The following is a 16,556-nucleotide window of genomic DNA, read 5'->3' on the forward strand; positions in this document are numbered from 1 at the left end:
GAAGCATACCCAAAACATACTCAAGATGCATGGAGACAATTCTCTGCCATGCATAAGAGCATTAGCTTGCCATTTTTGTTACAGCTAATAGGAGTAAACAAGTGGGTCTTTGTCCTGTACTGCAGGAAATCTTTATACGTGGGGAAAAGTAAAACAAAAAGTTCTCTTATGCTTTCTCTAAACAGGTTTTAAAACAAAGTTCTACCTGCATCATACCTGCTTCCAAGTCTGGTAAGCTGATTCCATCAGAATTTCACTGAGAAAACAGAATTATAGAGAAGCCACTTGATTTCATTTCATGTTCATCTGAGAGGGACAGTGATGCCTCATTAAAAAATCAACTATGGCTGCAGAAGTTGTAATCACAAGAATGACTTCCCATGGCAACATCACTGAATAACCCCACAAGGAACACAAGACTGTGAGACTCAAGTCTTTTAGGTGAAAAGTCACAGCTTTTGTGAGGTGTGAGTACCATGGAACACAGTGTATTACAATATTTCCTTAGTTTGATCACAACTTACTTTATTTTGCAGCACAACTTGTGGGCTATACATGTGCAACTCAGGAATTTCACCTCCTTTACGTAAGATGTTGTTCTGGAGTATGAATCTTGCTTCACATCTGACAATCAATTAAAAAATAATCACATATGTGGCCAAGCAGGTACACTTGATGTGTGCACTTCAGTTACCTGACACCTAGACCAGCACAACTCTCTCCTGCGAGTCCAGAATTCGAACCAGCACTGACCCTGGGAGGGACGTCACACTGTGAAACACAACTGGAGATACCACAAGTGCCACTCCCCTGCACTCAGATCCAGATGCAGAATAAATGAGCAGCCTGCTGTCCTCAGAAATTCTGGCAGCTTGGAGGAAGCCAGCCTGACCGAACCAGCACCGAGGGCTCAACAGCCACACCAGCAGCTGCCCTGGGTGGGACCATTCCCTCAGCACCCAGTGTCCCAAGCAGCTGAACTGCAGAGTCCAGTCCTAGTAAAGCAGAGCCCAGTCCTGCCTAAAGCATGGCCCAGTCCCACCTAGATCACAGCCTGGTACTGCCTAAAGCACAGCCCAGTCCTGCCTAAACATGGCCCAGTCCTGCCTAGAGCAGAGCAGCCAGCAAGGTCAATATCATCCTGACCCGTTTTGCTTAATCACAGCACAGCAGTTAAGTGTTGCTTTGTGTATCAACATGCCATATTATGCTAAACAGAATCATTGGTTTTAATTGAAAAAATTCTGCTTTGGTCACTCTGAAATTGTGTTAGACTTCCACTCTCCTCTGGCTCTTCTTCATTCTTCATTCCACAGGAGAAATTACACAGGCATGCATGTTCTAATTTCTCTCATCAGGGCGTTACCCATGGCTTCTGCTCCAACTGTTCAAAATTCTGCTCATCCATCCCAAAGAGCTTATCTGCCCTGGGCTAATATATTCCTTTGCACACAAAAGGCTATTTGCACCATCACTGAAGATAATTTAAAACAAAGGGTATCAGCTATCCTCAAAAAAATTATCTCATCCACTACAGTTTGGTTTTGGAAGGATTTCTGAAGGTTTGCATTTGCAGAATTATGAAAATCTAAATTATTTAGAAACTCTGCAGATGGTGGGCTGAAGCAAGCAATGAACACACAGATGACTTTCATCCTCCCAAACTTTAAGAGTTTAAGGTATATTTGCAACGTAGTCCTGCAGCACTAAATGAGCCTTCTGTATCTGAGTTTTCTTTGGATAAATAATTCCTAAAGGACAGCATTTAATTGCCCCTATTATTTGAAGCCTCCTCTAGACTAAAAAAAAAAAAAAAAACAATGAAGGAAGCAAGGAGAAATACTGTAGAATTTCAGGATTATACTTGTTTCTGGAGAAGAATGTGAAGGAGCAACCTGAGGTGTTTTAGCCACTGAAAGCATCAATACTTAAGAATTCAAACTGCATCCATCCCTCCACTCCCAAAAGGAAAGTGAGTATTGCACAGGAGAGAGATAACTTCAGTTTGAAGTGTCCAAAGGTATTTTACTAAGAAAAAGATGGCACTGGCAAAATCTGCCAAAATTTCCTAAGCTTCATGAACTAAACAAACCTTTTACACCCCTACCATTCAGGACCTACTTAAATTCTGAAATAGTTTTGAACAACAATTGTACTAAGGTAAAGGAAAGACACAGAAAGCCCAGTCTTCACTCTCCCCCTCACAACTGTATTGGGGAATTCAACACCTTCATAAATTAACTTTGAATTTTAACACTGATCTTCCACAAGCTTAATAAAATATTTTCTAGATTGCTATTACCATCTACATGTGTTGAATAATAAAGTAGGAGCAACAGTAGACATTGTAAAAATCATAAATTATTTTCCCACCTACAAACTCAGGCAAAACCAAACATGAGAGTCCTGATGGGAACTGTAAATACAAAGCATCTGCTGAGGTTCTTTCCCTACACCTGGGCCTCCACAGCAGACAAATCCTTTTAATATTTGCTGGCTTAAGCTACTGAAAAAAAAACCACTTAACTGCATTTGCAGGTGATTTAATAGGCACTTAAATTTCATGGTGACTGACACATCAGTCTTCATAAGAAAATAAAATTATGCATAATAAAGGAAACAATTTTCAAAAGCCTCAGAGACTTTGACCATCATTTTTTATATCCCTAGTTACTGAACCATATCAATATATTATAGGTCACATAGTAACCATATTTTGAGACACATATGCCCTACGGGAGCTTTAAAATCAAACCTCCCAAAACATGTCCATAATAGCAACTTGACAAAACCAGGGAAACTTAAGGAGCTGTTTTTTTTTTTTTTTTTTTGATTACAGCTTCACAGACTGTCTTTTCACAGTTTACCTAAAAACAGACATGCAGAAAAAAAAAAAGGTATTCCACTGCCATATGATTGCTAAACATCACTAAAAATCAGGATATCCACTGTATAAGCAGTTTCTTAAGGTGCAAATGGAGAGTTTCCCTTTGCAGACAGGCAAATGAGATTTGTATCTGTGCCTGTCCATTATAGCCCAGGTGCTTGTTACCACTGCCTGGCTTCCAGACACAGGGTCTGTTATAACAGGATTACACAAACCAACCTAATCCAGCCAGGGCAAAGTTAGCCAAGCTAAATCCCACCACCTTAATCAGCTCAGGTAGAGCAGCCACTTCTGAGAGCTGTGGGGAGCCCAAGGAGGAGCCCTCACCCCCTGAGCCCCCAGATGGCAAAGGGTGAAAAGATGCAAGCAGAACTCTTTCAAAGGGCACACCCAAAAAAATCACCTCTGGCAAACCTCTGGTAGTTTCCAGAGTTTACCCAACAGCAGATTGCCCTCTCTAGTATCTGTTGTCTGCTGAGAAATTCCCAGAATTGTCTTTTAGGACCAAGGGAGAAGAAAATTTTCACAAATACTCATATGATTTAGGAACTCTGATCTTGTTCTCAGAACAAAAGTCTTTTGGGATTAATCTGATCACACTGATACTGAGTTTTGAAAACACGTAGATAGTTTGTTCTCTTCCACCAATTAGGGTAAACTGATTATGCATGTTTCTTCAAAAGTTGGGGAGAAAAAAACAAACCAAAACCACCAAACGCACACTGCAAAACCTACACCTTCTATCCTGTGCAAATATCTGAAAGCCTATTTCTTCCTCCCAGTCAACACACACTGCCCCAAATCTCTCAAATTAGTGTTGCTTTTTTCACTTATGTTCTGTATTTTACATTAACTTATGGATTTAACTGCATTATAAAAGGCACTAAAATAGCACTGCTTTGTAGAAACAGCACAGGTGTAGTAGAGACATTAAAACATTGGACAAAGAAGAAATGTGGACAGTTCTTTTTAATTATTTAAACTTGTATCTCTATCTTTCTGGTTTTTTAATTTATTTTATAGACCCTTTATTTCAATCAGCATGAGTGCTCACTTTTTAAAATTAATTTGAGCTACTTCTAACTAAAAGTTCCAAGCATATTCTTTAGTCAAGAAGTAATGCAACAGACTCTTTTCCTACCAAGGTAAAAGTTAGCATCTTTTATCTGTTTATAAATTTCATTGTGTGCTTTGCCTTCCTAAAATACACTTGGATGTACTAGAATCTTTTTACAGAAATTTGTCTTTCAAGAGGGGGAAAAATCCTACTGAACTTTAATTATAAATCAGATGCTTGAATTAGTCCTACCAGTAAGTGATTTGAAGTGTAACTCGGCAACTAATCCACTGGCTTTTAAATCCGTGCCATATGCATGCTAAGTCTTCCTTTTTATTTTTGCAGTATTTCCAGCAAAACATCAAATGCCAACTGGAAAGACTGTGTTGAGAAATACCCTTACTTCCCACTGGCTTTTTTCTTTTTTTTTTTCCAAATCACACTGTACATAAAAACAATCTGGTTGAATCACTGCATGTGTGGGAATAACCTTCTATTTCTTCCCTGGAAAGTATCTACATGTCATCCCTCCTTCCCATCTCAGTAGCAAGTGCTGTGAGTCTGTTGTTTCTCTTGCCTCAGGTGATGGAAGATGCATTTTGCTGAAAGAGGATTGGAAAAAAAAAAAAAAAAAAAAAAAAAAAAAAGAGAGGAACTGCTACCTCAACTACCTGAAAAAAAAGTACTTACAAAATAAAAAGATGAAGCGGGAGAAAAAGGTTTTGTGCAGAAAAAACAAAGAGGGAAGAGCAGCAATGGGAAGAAGCTGATTTATTTCATAATGACGAAGAGTTCAAGTCTAGTAATATCTAATTATCTTGAAACACACTAGCAATTCTAACATCTCCTATAAAAGCCTGCCACACGGTTTTTCTTCAGCTCACTTGCAAAACAGTGTCTGCTGGAACAGTTGCACATACAGACTATGCAGTTTGCAACCTGATCATTCAAAATACAGATACACATATTTTCAAAGTCTTAAAGTGCAACTATTAGCATGCACTTTGTATATTCTGGAATTACAGCTTCAAGTAAATTTCCAAACATTTAAAACCGCAGAGAAATTGAAGGTATCTTTTTCCTACAGTGGAGAATTAGTAATTCCTCAGCCTGCCAATTCCCTTTGCTTAATAAAGCACTCAGAAAGACCAAGCAACAGTTTATAAATTTGCTTTAAAACAAGAACTTAACAAATAGAAGTAACGATCAGTGTCAACAGTAGAACAATGAATATTAGCTAAACTTTCCCAGTAAAATAGCAACATTTGGGTTTGTATTAGAGCTCTAATAAAAGCTACAGTTACTAAATTACTGAAAGACTCAACAGCACTTGCCCCCTCTGAACCAGCACAACAGGTATGAGCAGGGAGTTTTAAAACAAATAAAGGTCTATTACATCACTTTGCAAATCACACCACTGGTGTTAAACCAAACCAGAAGGAAAGAGCAGGTCAGGTAATCTGCCTTTCTGTCTGTCTCCATAAAGCCAGGCAGCACAGATCTTTATAGAGCTCTAGCATATTGCTCCTATTTTGCTAGTGCAGTAAATATCATCCCAAAAACAAACAATCTGTGACCTTCTGATAACTAGCACCACATGCTATCTGGGCAGAGGAGAGACTAACACACTCCCAGGAGACTGATGAGCACTGCTGGTGAATAACAGGCTTGGGAGAAATTCCCCACCTGAAAACTCTGATGGGAACAAAAATCCTGCAGCACAGACCTTTGCCACCATGTGCACAGCAGCAGGTCACCCAACAGGAAGCCTGGCAAGCCTTGCACAGGGTTTTCTCACACAGAACAATGTGAAGAAAGCCCTACTTCCACACACACAGTGGATTCTGCCTGGCAAATATTCTTGTTTATGACTTGATAAATTATTTGACTTGAAAGATTAGTTACATGAAAGAATGGAGAGCAATGTAATTATTAACTCCTGTCTCCTTCCATCAGAGCAGATTCACATTTTCAAATGTCCACTCCAAACAAGCTCACACCTGTCCCCAGGAAGGAAGGGACACTACCAGGCTTACCCTGCTCACCTCAAAACCAAGACAAAAGGGAGTCTGAGGTCCAGGTTTCACACTTGGCCACCAGATCAGTTATACACCCTGACCACTGTGCTCACTCCAGAAACCCTCTGCACGTCCATCTGTGCAGCAAACCTGCTTTGTAACTGCTCAGTAGGCAGGGTAATAACAGAATAGAACTCTGAACCCTTCTTCTTCAGGAACATGGAATCAAACTGAAAATAATTTGATATAAATATATTAAGTCCAATAACTAGCTACAGTTGCAGTTCATTAATAACATTCAGCTCCAGAACAAGAACATTTTCAAATTAAATCTGAAGTGCCAGAATGCCATCTGGAAAGTCAATGCAGAATCTCAAGCCTTTCCAGCATCTTCTTAAATTTACAGTCTTTTGGATAGTGGGGGTTTTGTTGGGATTTTTTAGAGGAGGGATTTTTGCACAGCATTTTGGAACATTTAAGGAATACAAAACTGAGTCCCAAGTTACTTTGCTACATTTCCCATACCAGAAGTATTCAAAACTTCTTACAGAAATATCTGAAGCTAGCAATTAAAATTAAAACCACAAAGTTGAGTTTGTAGGTTAAATTTCTATTCCCTGAGCAAAATGGAGAGTGATCCCAAGTTACCTGTTTTGAAACAAGTTTATCACCTGTTTATTACTTGTTATATTGGTAACACTCTGCTACAGTACTAATAAAAGTTTAGACACACTGCTGTGGTACCCAGGCAAAAAGAAAACAACAGATGTAGTTCCCCCTCTCACTTGCAAATGCTTAAAATCAACTGCAGTGGGTGCACTTTGAAGGAGGAAAAACAGTCACACCTACTATGGTAAAGGTACAAGGAACATTTCAGGTAACTTTTTACTTTGATGAATTGTTATCTTTACAGTAGGAATCTGCACAGTGAACTATGTTCAGATTAAACAATGCAGTATTCATTTTGGGATTCATGATGTAGTATTATGGTCCCTTAAAGATATATATTAAAACTATTTGTTCAAAATCTGATTTGTTCTCTTGTCCTCAGATAGTCTTACTTGCAAGGCAGGATGCACAGGTACCAGAAACACCATGGACTGGGAGCAGTAACACTGGGAAGTATTTTGGAGTCAACAGCTCCATTTGCTCTGCTTATCACCCCATCATAGAAAGCTACAAAAAATAACAATCAAAAAAGGGTCTGTCTAAGCAGATGACAGAAAAATGTTTCTTGTGGTCACCTCTATCAGCCCAGCAATAAAAATGCACACTTAAGAGCTTCCATGTAATGTAGTGCAAAAAATGCTTCTTCCTCTAACATAGGTGACAGATCTCATCCTTTCAAGTACCTGGAGAAGTTGGTCTCTGACTATGCCTGTGGAACAAGCCATGGGTTTTTTTCTTTTTTATTTCCCCTGAAGCTTCAGCTAGTATACCTGTGAGAAAACTACTGATATCAAAACGAGAAGAAAATACTAGAAAATATTGCACTGAAATACTTCCCATGAGTCCAAAATGTTAAAAGACCAATCCACACTGTAAGATGAATTAGTAAAGACTCCACACAGCTACCTCAATTGCTGGAGGTAATTTTGCTTGGACATAAAGACAGAAGAATCAGCACATGATGGAGAAAGGGGGACTTTTAATGGTCTGACCCAGACATAGTATCACAAAGGTGACTACTAGAACTCACTCCAGGATGGGGCATCCCTGGCATGGTACACCTGCTCACAACATCCACATGTGCATTAACACATCTGCCCACAGTCTTCCAAGAGAAGAAGCAAATGCAGAGTGAGAGGCTTTGCAGAGCTCTGAGAAACACCCTCAAGATTCTTCCAATTCACTTGCTGGAACCAGTCTCTAAAAATAATTTGAAGATTACTCAAAAGTGTCCTGCATACCTGAAAATGAGTAGAAGATGCAGCAGTGACCATTGTAAGAGAGGCATAAGAGAATTGCTATGAGCTCCACAAAGTGCAGAATCAATAGCAACTGAAAGAGCACATTTCAGTATGCCTGATGCAGGTTTGCTTCAGAGCAGCAAAGGCTGAAGTGAACCATTCCAGCATATAATGTTCAGTGACTTGCTGCCTACAGGCAAATACCACACAGTACAAAAAACAAGAGAGGAAGTTTGTTAATGCAGTTATTCTCTTCTTTACTCCCAGCTACTTCTGTGCCAGGAGCCGACACTGTTACTTACTGCCAGTGAAACTTTATCTTTTACCAACTGGATGTGCCCTGTCACATTTGTCCAGGCTGTAGTAACAGCAGCTTCAGAGGACCACTGCTTAGCTCAAATTTAGATAGAGAAACAATGTAAATTGTGTACAACATAATTACAAGAGAGCAAAAGAAGCAGGACTGTACTGTCCTTTCTGCCTCATCTCAGAAACCATCCCATAAGATGCAATCTAACAGCTTGAGGAAGCAAACTTCTCTTCCACTGGATGTTGGGAGCAGAGGTGCATGTAAAGAAGCTGCTTACCTCAATAACAAACTAGTTCTTCAAGGCAAATATCAACATGAAAACTTTCTCATGTGAGTACCTGCCAAGTCTGACTACTGCAGTAATCATTCCCCATGGATGAATAAGCGTAAGAGACTGAGTCTGAACCACAACCTGAGTATATAGAAGAGCCTCAAACATATGAGTTAAATCTCACAACTGCAGAGAGTGACAGAAAAAAAAGCAAAAATTAAATAAAATTAACCTTAGGACCTAATTTTTTCAGCCCAACTCAGTATTGTGACCTAAGACTGTGATCTGCAATCACAACCATTATTCAGATCCAGACAGTTCCTTCACCACACTATGTTTAACTCAATACTTTAACTGGCAGCTGTGGAAAGCTTGCCAACCAGGAGTGCCTCTGAATACAGAAGAGATAAAACTAGATGCAAGGCACGAGTCCTTCACACCACTTTCAGAAACGATATGCATACTTTAGATTAAAGCCAAAATCTTACTGAGGGATAAGGGGGAGGAATGCAAATGCTTAAAAAGGAGTATACTTTTTATAACCTCCCTGTTGAAACAAAAGACAATCTCAAAAACAGAACAAAAAACACTTGCTTTTTGTAGCACACAGGAAAATTTAGCTGTTCCTGAAGTAACATAGGAAGTGAACAGCTCTAAAATTAACAGTGAGAATTAAGAAAGCTTAAGAAAGTAAGTTATCACACTTCCTCAGTCTAGCTTAAACACAGCATCAAGAGGTCAGGCAGGGTCAACAAGCTTTGATTAAGGACTCCCTGTCTTCAGACTATATACACTGACTCATAACAGAAAGATCAACACCTTAGTCACCACTCAAACTACAGCACAATATTCCTGCATGCTGTATGTTAGAGGACATTTAAAGAAGGGCTTATCTATACTTAATATTTGTGACAGGTTAATGCAAGTTCTTTCAGATGTTACTGCATCCATAAACAAAGTAATTGAAAGAAATCACGGGATACTTTCAATGAGTGTACTTAAATGTAACTAAAAGTCAATCTACACTGAGTGAAGGTGATGAGCCAATGTTGCTACTCATCTATACACCTCCCACTTTATCCTAGAATACTACCCTCATTTCCCTGATTTGGAAGTTTCTAGAGGATTCTAATGTTTGAATTTATCCCTTATTATATTATATTACTTGTAGAATCACAATACTATCTCCTCCACACTGCCTTAACATCTTCCATATAGTGTTGGCTACTTCTCCCCTAAGAGATCACACTGACAAGACAGAAGAGTGGAGGTGCACAAACACTAACTTTGATTTTATGCCTCTGCAACCCTTGCTGTCCAATAAAAGTCCTAAAATACGCAATGTGAAACAAAAAATTGCACAACACAATGCACTATGGTGATGCAGAACACCATATCATAAAGCCTTCTCAAGCAATTGTAGCACGATGGTGCCTCTATCACTGAATATCACTTTTTAATAATTCAGATATAGATGTCATACCATGGAGGATATTATGAGACCATCAGAGAGGCTGATCTGGAATGAGGGCTGCCAAATAATCCTAATTGTCATCATGGGAGGAAGAAAATTAACAGATGTTGCATCCCAGCATAACAACCCCAGCCCCAGGCAGACAGTTCATCCTCACTCTGAGCTGCTGTGTAGAGCTGCCCTCCCACCAGTGAGCCACCCTGAGAGCTTGGCAGCCTCAAAGGACACAGTCAGGGTGGCACAGTCTTGCATAGATTTTGTGACACAGATTTAAGGGTCAGGAAGACAAGCATCAGGGACTGGCAGTAGCAGAAGACCTGTACTGAATATGTAGCAATACTGATACCTCGACTGCACGGCTGTGATACAACACACCAATATCACCAATACAAAGCTCCTGGGAAGATTTATACCAACTCTAGTGATCTGTAGGAGAGAGTTTTGTACAAATATATAAACAAGAGTTCTGCTCCCTTGATTTATGTCTGTCTCTTGTTTTGATATCCTAAGTTCATAGTATTGCCAGAAAAAAATCCTGCTGTTATCTATTGCTTAAAGTTACAAAATGATTAAAGTTCAAATTGCTCCTGCTATAGCTATTTGCAGCCTAGGAAAAACATCTGAAGTTCCTATCGAGTTCACCAGCTTTTCTCTCTTTTTCTTGCTTATAGAAATATTTCCCTTAGCCCCCATTTCTAGGCAAAGGCACAGAATACTCATAATATTTTGAGCACTCATCCAAAAAGATAATTCAAAAACTGAAACACTCATAATTTATTAATTCCTAGCATGATCAAATAATAAATTAACATTCCAACTGCCCAGTAAGAACAGCAATAGCATTCATTTGCTTATAATGTGTATTATGTAAGATTTCCACTGGTTGTGTTGCTCTATCACTACCAGCACAATTCCCTCCCTCAACACAACACCTAAGCTGGCTCCTGCTCCAACATCCAGCAAGGAGAGCATAGGAACCACTGCTTTACATCACATACAACATAAACAAAAAGCTTTGAAGCAACAGCATGCCCTGAAATGTTGCCATATGCATGATTTTGGGAGCGTGTAGAGCATACTGAAAAATGTGTTCAGAAAGATGCGATGATGAGATCAACAAAAAAGAAATATTAAGTATTCCTATTATTGCCTATTCTATCATTTTAATAGTAAAGTTATGCACACAACTCCTGAAAACCCCATTTAAATTTTCCAAAGTAAATCCCCAAAGTGAAAAACAGACTTTAATTCTAATTTTAGATAAATTATTAGAAAGGGCGAGGAACAAAGTATAGCATGGAGATAGCAGAAAAAAAATTGAAGGGGAGAAAAAAAGCAATAATGTGCTCTCATGATACAGGTCTCCATCTATGTCTGTTTGCTAGTATTAACAATATGACACCAAGCTTGCTGAAAATGACCTGAAGCTAACAGTTTGACAATTAAAATATAAGAGCTACAACCCAAAAATGGTTTAATATAATACTAAGACCCAGGGTGAACAGATCCTCCTTCTTCAATGCATACTGCTGCAAAAAACACACAGCAACTCTTGGGAATCAGCAAGCACACAAGAGGGAATGACACACTCTTCCTATTACTTAATATAGACATCTCCATCTCCCAAAAAAAGTCTGCCAAACTTCTGTTCCTTATATAGCCACTCCAAGGTATATAGGTATCCAAGTCCCAAAGAGAAGATATGAATTGGAGAAAACAGAACAGTTCACAAGAATACATCCACATGCTGTTTCCTTGCACATGCAGAAATCAGCAGCCTCTGAAGCCCTCCTTAAACTGTTTAAACAAAACATGCAGAAATGTTGGCCCTACTCCCAAATCCTGCAACCCCAAGTAATACTGTTATATAATATTCACCATATATTTCTCAAAAGGTTTCATCAAACTGCCTTTAGTCCACATCTTCATCCCTAGTAAAGCTGTTTCTCTCTCCCAGCCCTTCCAAAATAAGTCATTTCCATTTCTTACTATGGGAGGCTGTGGGGAAATATCCAGTTTCACTTCCATAAAACCCAGCAGACTGCCTCCAAGAGCTGCACAAGCTGTCACAAGGGGAGTGGCAGCACGGTGCTGTGGCATGACTCAGGACGAGACAGTGACAGTGGATCTCATCAGACGGGTGCAAGGAAAGGATCTGCACTCCAGTCACATCCCTGCACTTGTACCTCCCAGCCAGCACACACAGCCACAGACAGAACATAGAGCTCTGCTTTAGGAGGCTTTCTCAGGAAACAAGCACGTTTGTGTCTATGGATTCTTCCAAATAACTCCTTTTTACACATGATGTACACAGTGAATTCACCTGTAGCCTATGGTTCAATGTACATGAGTTCACCAAATCCAAAACACATGCAACTACTCTAACAGAGGATGTATGAAGTCATGTACACACCTCATTGTTTCATCAGAAGTCTGTGCACAAAGGTGTTTGTTTCACCTACACTAAGCTTTTGTGTCAAGTAACAGTAAATCAGGCAACAAGTCTGCATTTGATTTAAGCACTTAAGAGTATATGATGAAAACCAACACAAATTATTAGGATTTTATCAGATTTCCCTAAGTCAGGCATTCCAGCTGGTTTTACATTTTGTTGGAGGTTCACAGACTTGCTCTGCTCACACTACACTCAGCTCTTTCTGTTTGTGCTCCAGCCCACATGGAAATCATGTTCCCATGGCTGATACCATGCAAGGGCCTGAGCAAACAGAGCTAGGGATGTGCAGGGTAAGTTATCAGAGGCAGACAGAGCTTTAACGTGGCTCCATGTCCTCTGGTCAGCTCACACCTGGAACAACGGGTTTGTGTCTGTCTTAATGCACTTTGCTTCTTTCAAAAATGTGACAAATACCTGAGAAGCTGACAAACTTCATATGCAAAACTCATAATGGAATTTCTGTAGTGAAGACTTATGGCTTGAAGCTATTTTCTTTCCTCAAGTAGTTATGGTTTTATTTCATGGTACCCTCTGTAATCCTGGGAACCCTTCTATTTAACAAGCAGAGGTCTGCTCAAGTTTGTGCCACCCAGTTCAGCAGCATGGCAGAGTGTGCATGTCTGTGTGCAACCCCCTCCTATGGGGGTCAGGGGATTCTCTCCCTTTCATGGCCAAGTTTCCATCAGTACTTCAAAATGTGCAATCAATATTTCAAAATGCAGTTTTCTATCTAATCCATGTTTCTTCTCAGAAGTATACACCACAAATTTACCTCCTTAAACTCACACATTAACTGGGTTTTTGTCTTCAGTGCAGATTAGTGTGAAAACAGCTCCCTACAGAATCCCAAATACACCTCTCCTTCCTGGGAACTGTGTAGCAGTGGGCTCTTTCCTTTGGCACAAGAATCACAGAAACCTACAATAAATAGGCCAAACTTAAGTGCAAGTCTTTATTTTTAGGTTTTGTTGCACTTAAGGCTTCTTATTTCAGGAGGTTTTTTTGTCACATTTTAGCCAGGCTCAATCTAAACATAGTGAAAGCTGTAAAACAGCCATTTCAGTATCCCAAATACTTTTTCTTCCTAATTGTGACACTACTAACATTATTTACTGCTGCCCTTGAGAACACACACACACACAGAACCCCATCCAAAACCCCCAACCCACACATCCTCCTACATCCTTGAGTTTTGCTACTAACTGCCCTGCCAAGGTAACCAAATTTTACTCTTCAAAGGCATGCATTAAGTCAACAGTAACATCATTTTCACGCTGTGAAACTTTTCATTCATATTCTGCATTTTCAGAACTGCTGCCTGATGACAGTCCCCCCAGGATGGAAGACATGGAAGCTGATACTGACTGGTGCAAGGCAACTTGCAGGCAGCACTACACAATTGATTTACAGTGATATTTCACATGCCACCACGTTAAGAGTGCCACAACAAAGTAGAGTACCTGTCATGCCAACACCTGCATTATTAATAGAACTGTAAGTCTGAGGACTTAGACTAAGGAAAAATATTAAAGATGAGCAAGAATGCAATGTACACAACAGCACCATTAACTCTAAGGGAGCAAAAACTCCCTTGTGTTGAATGTACTTCAGTACAGGTAAATGTTAGGAAATATCATGCATATTTTGTAAATAATCTATCTAGAAACCAAACCAAATACTGTTGTGTGTTATTTTTTAATTATTTGATTATCTCTTTATATGTGCACATAGCATTAACTAAGAGTATATTTCTCAATAATAAAAAAAAACAACTTAGCAAAAAAAAAAAAAAAAAATCAAGATTTGACTGAACAGCTACTTAGCTTTTAAGCAAAATCTCTATTTCAACATGTTTACTTTATCTAAATCTTTAGACAGCTAGTTACACACTATTACATGTTTACATAATCTGTTCAACTTGCTAAAAATTATTGGACTGGTTTTCCAGACAGCTGATCAATAGAATTGCATATTCAGAGCTGGTTTTGCACAGCCATCCACACAAGTGTCATCCTTGCACTGGAAATATGAATGCCACATGTCAGCTTTCAACTGTGTTTGTCAGCAAATCTGGTCTCATCTTTCTGAAAGTGGGACTGTTCCACAACTCCGTTGTATTCCAAAGAGTTAAAAGTTTAAAGTGATTGATTTAACAAAATCACGGGATGGTATATAGGGAAATGTACTGAGAGCCATTATTACACTTTCACAATTTGCACAGTAACAATTAGGGAAGAAAAAGATACTCGTTATTACACAGGTAATGACATAATAGCAATGCTTGTATCTTTTTTTCCCCAATAACTTCCAGAACTACTGAACAAAGTTTTGGAAATTTGCATTGGAAACATGAATTTAAAGTATTTACTTTTGCAACAACCTTGTTTGCTAGCTTACAAACCCCTCTATCCATCCTTACTGCCCAGTGTCTCAAGGTGCAGCCTTAGAACAGACAGGTGATGAGGAGAAGCTTGCAGTGGGGAGAGAGGGCAGCACCTCAGGTCACACCACAGGCACAGGAGGCTTCACCCAGCCTTGCCAGCAGGTCACACTGCAACCCCCACAGCACCCAGGCATTGTCTAGGCTTTCCTAGGAAACTTCAGCTCCTTTCAGAAATTATTTCCACGATTTTTCAGTCAAGATTGTTAGCCAACAGCCTCTGAAACTTGTTCTAGCTTTTTAAAAAGGAAACTTCCATAATTTAGGAAAAGTAATGTAGGGGCGGACTTCAGAGACATTCTACCTTGCTCTGTTTGGAATAAAGGAAATAGCTAAAACAGAAGCTCAGCATCATGTAAATATATGCCACAAGCTAGACAGTCAACACACATGTAGACTAAGATATCAGAGTATGTCTTGATGCTGTTAAAAAAAACTGCACAAGTGCCTACCACTTGGAGTTTGAAACTGATTCCACCATAATTTAACTCCAGCAACACTTTGAATACTTCGGCAAAGTTATTGTTATTATTGTTATTATCTGTTGCTGAAACTCACTCTTTTTTCACCCCATTATTATTACTATTACTCTCTCGTTGAAATTTACCCTTTTCCACCCTATGCCTTCAATACAGACAAAGTGTACAAATTTACAAGACAGAGAGAGAGAGCAAAGCACTTCTAAAAATGTTCCTCAGCCTCCAAGTAAATAAGTTACAAGGCAGAATACAACCAGAGTCCAAAAACTAACTTAAAAAATTTAGTACTTAGTTCTATACACATCACTTTTAAGTTGAGTGAAGAAAGTTGCAGAAAGTTCCAAGGCACTTAAAACAGCATACTTCTGCTGTGCCATTTTTTGAATTATTATAACACTAGCAGTAAAGGTAATATTGGAGCTGGCAAGGAAATAGGGAGCCAGAGGTGGTAAGAACTTGTCTTCCAAAACAACCAGCAAATGTGAATATAGCAATTTTGACAAATCTTACAGAACAGCAATTTTGGAAGGCACAGACGTCGTTACTTTCCCGTGTGAGGGGGCTGAAGGACCCTCAGGTACAAGCTGAGCATACAACTCATGCAACTAAATCACTACTGATTTCTCAAATGAGCTCTGCCAGGCCTTCAACTCTCACCATATACCTCCGTCATCTAAACCATGGAGGGTTCAAGGCAAAGGTTATGTTTTGAAAAGCGTGAACTTTACAAAAAAGAAAAAAACACAGAAGTTACCAAATGGCCTTTATGCAGGGCATCACCCATATCAAAAGCCATCACTGTGTTCTAAAAAAGGGGAGGGCTCATGCCAGTTTCCAGATAAATAGAAGAAAGGCGATTGCCTGCCCTCAATCTCTGTGGGCTCGTGCAATGCCAACTGATGAGACCTAAGCTAACAGAAAAGCACTAATGACAAAATATTCAGATCAGCATATGCTGATCCATAGTCATGGATCCATGACAATAATTAATAACGCCACACTAAAACCCACCGCACACTATACATGCATGGAAGTTGTTTCTGAGAGCAGGTGCCTGCCTGTATGCATACCTTCTCTGTCAGGTCTCAGAAAACACACTCCCGGGAAATTACCCAGTCTGTGCGCTTTCTTTTGACACCAGCAGATGATTATTGTTTTTTTAAGTTCTAGTTCCTACCACGCATTTGTTCGCAGGCAGCACAAAGCGTTCGAGGCGAGCTTGACAGCGCTGCGGAGGGCAGGCGTGCCGGCCGTG

The 16,556-nt window shown here is 39.5% G+C and overlaps 1 protein-coding gene across 1 annotated transcript in view; it reads right to left on the reverse strand.

Annotated features, from left to right (window-relative positions):
- Positions 1-16,556, reverse strand: part of TENT4B (terminal nucleotidyltransferase 4B) — a 39,276-nt gene that overhangs the window by 21,406 nt on the left and 1,314 nt on the right. The gene's annotated exons all lie outside the window — the stretch shown is intronic.

The sequence above is a fragment of the Erithacus rubecula genome (assembly GCF_903797595.1).
Source record: "Erithacus rubecula genome assembly, chromosome: 12".
Lineage (NCBI taxonomy): Eukaryota > Metazoa > Chordata > Aves > Passeriformes > Muscicapidae > Erithacus > Erithacus rubecula.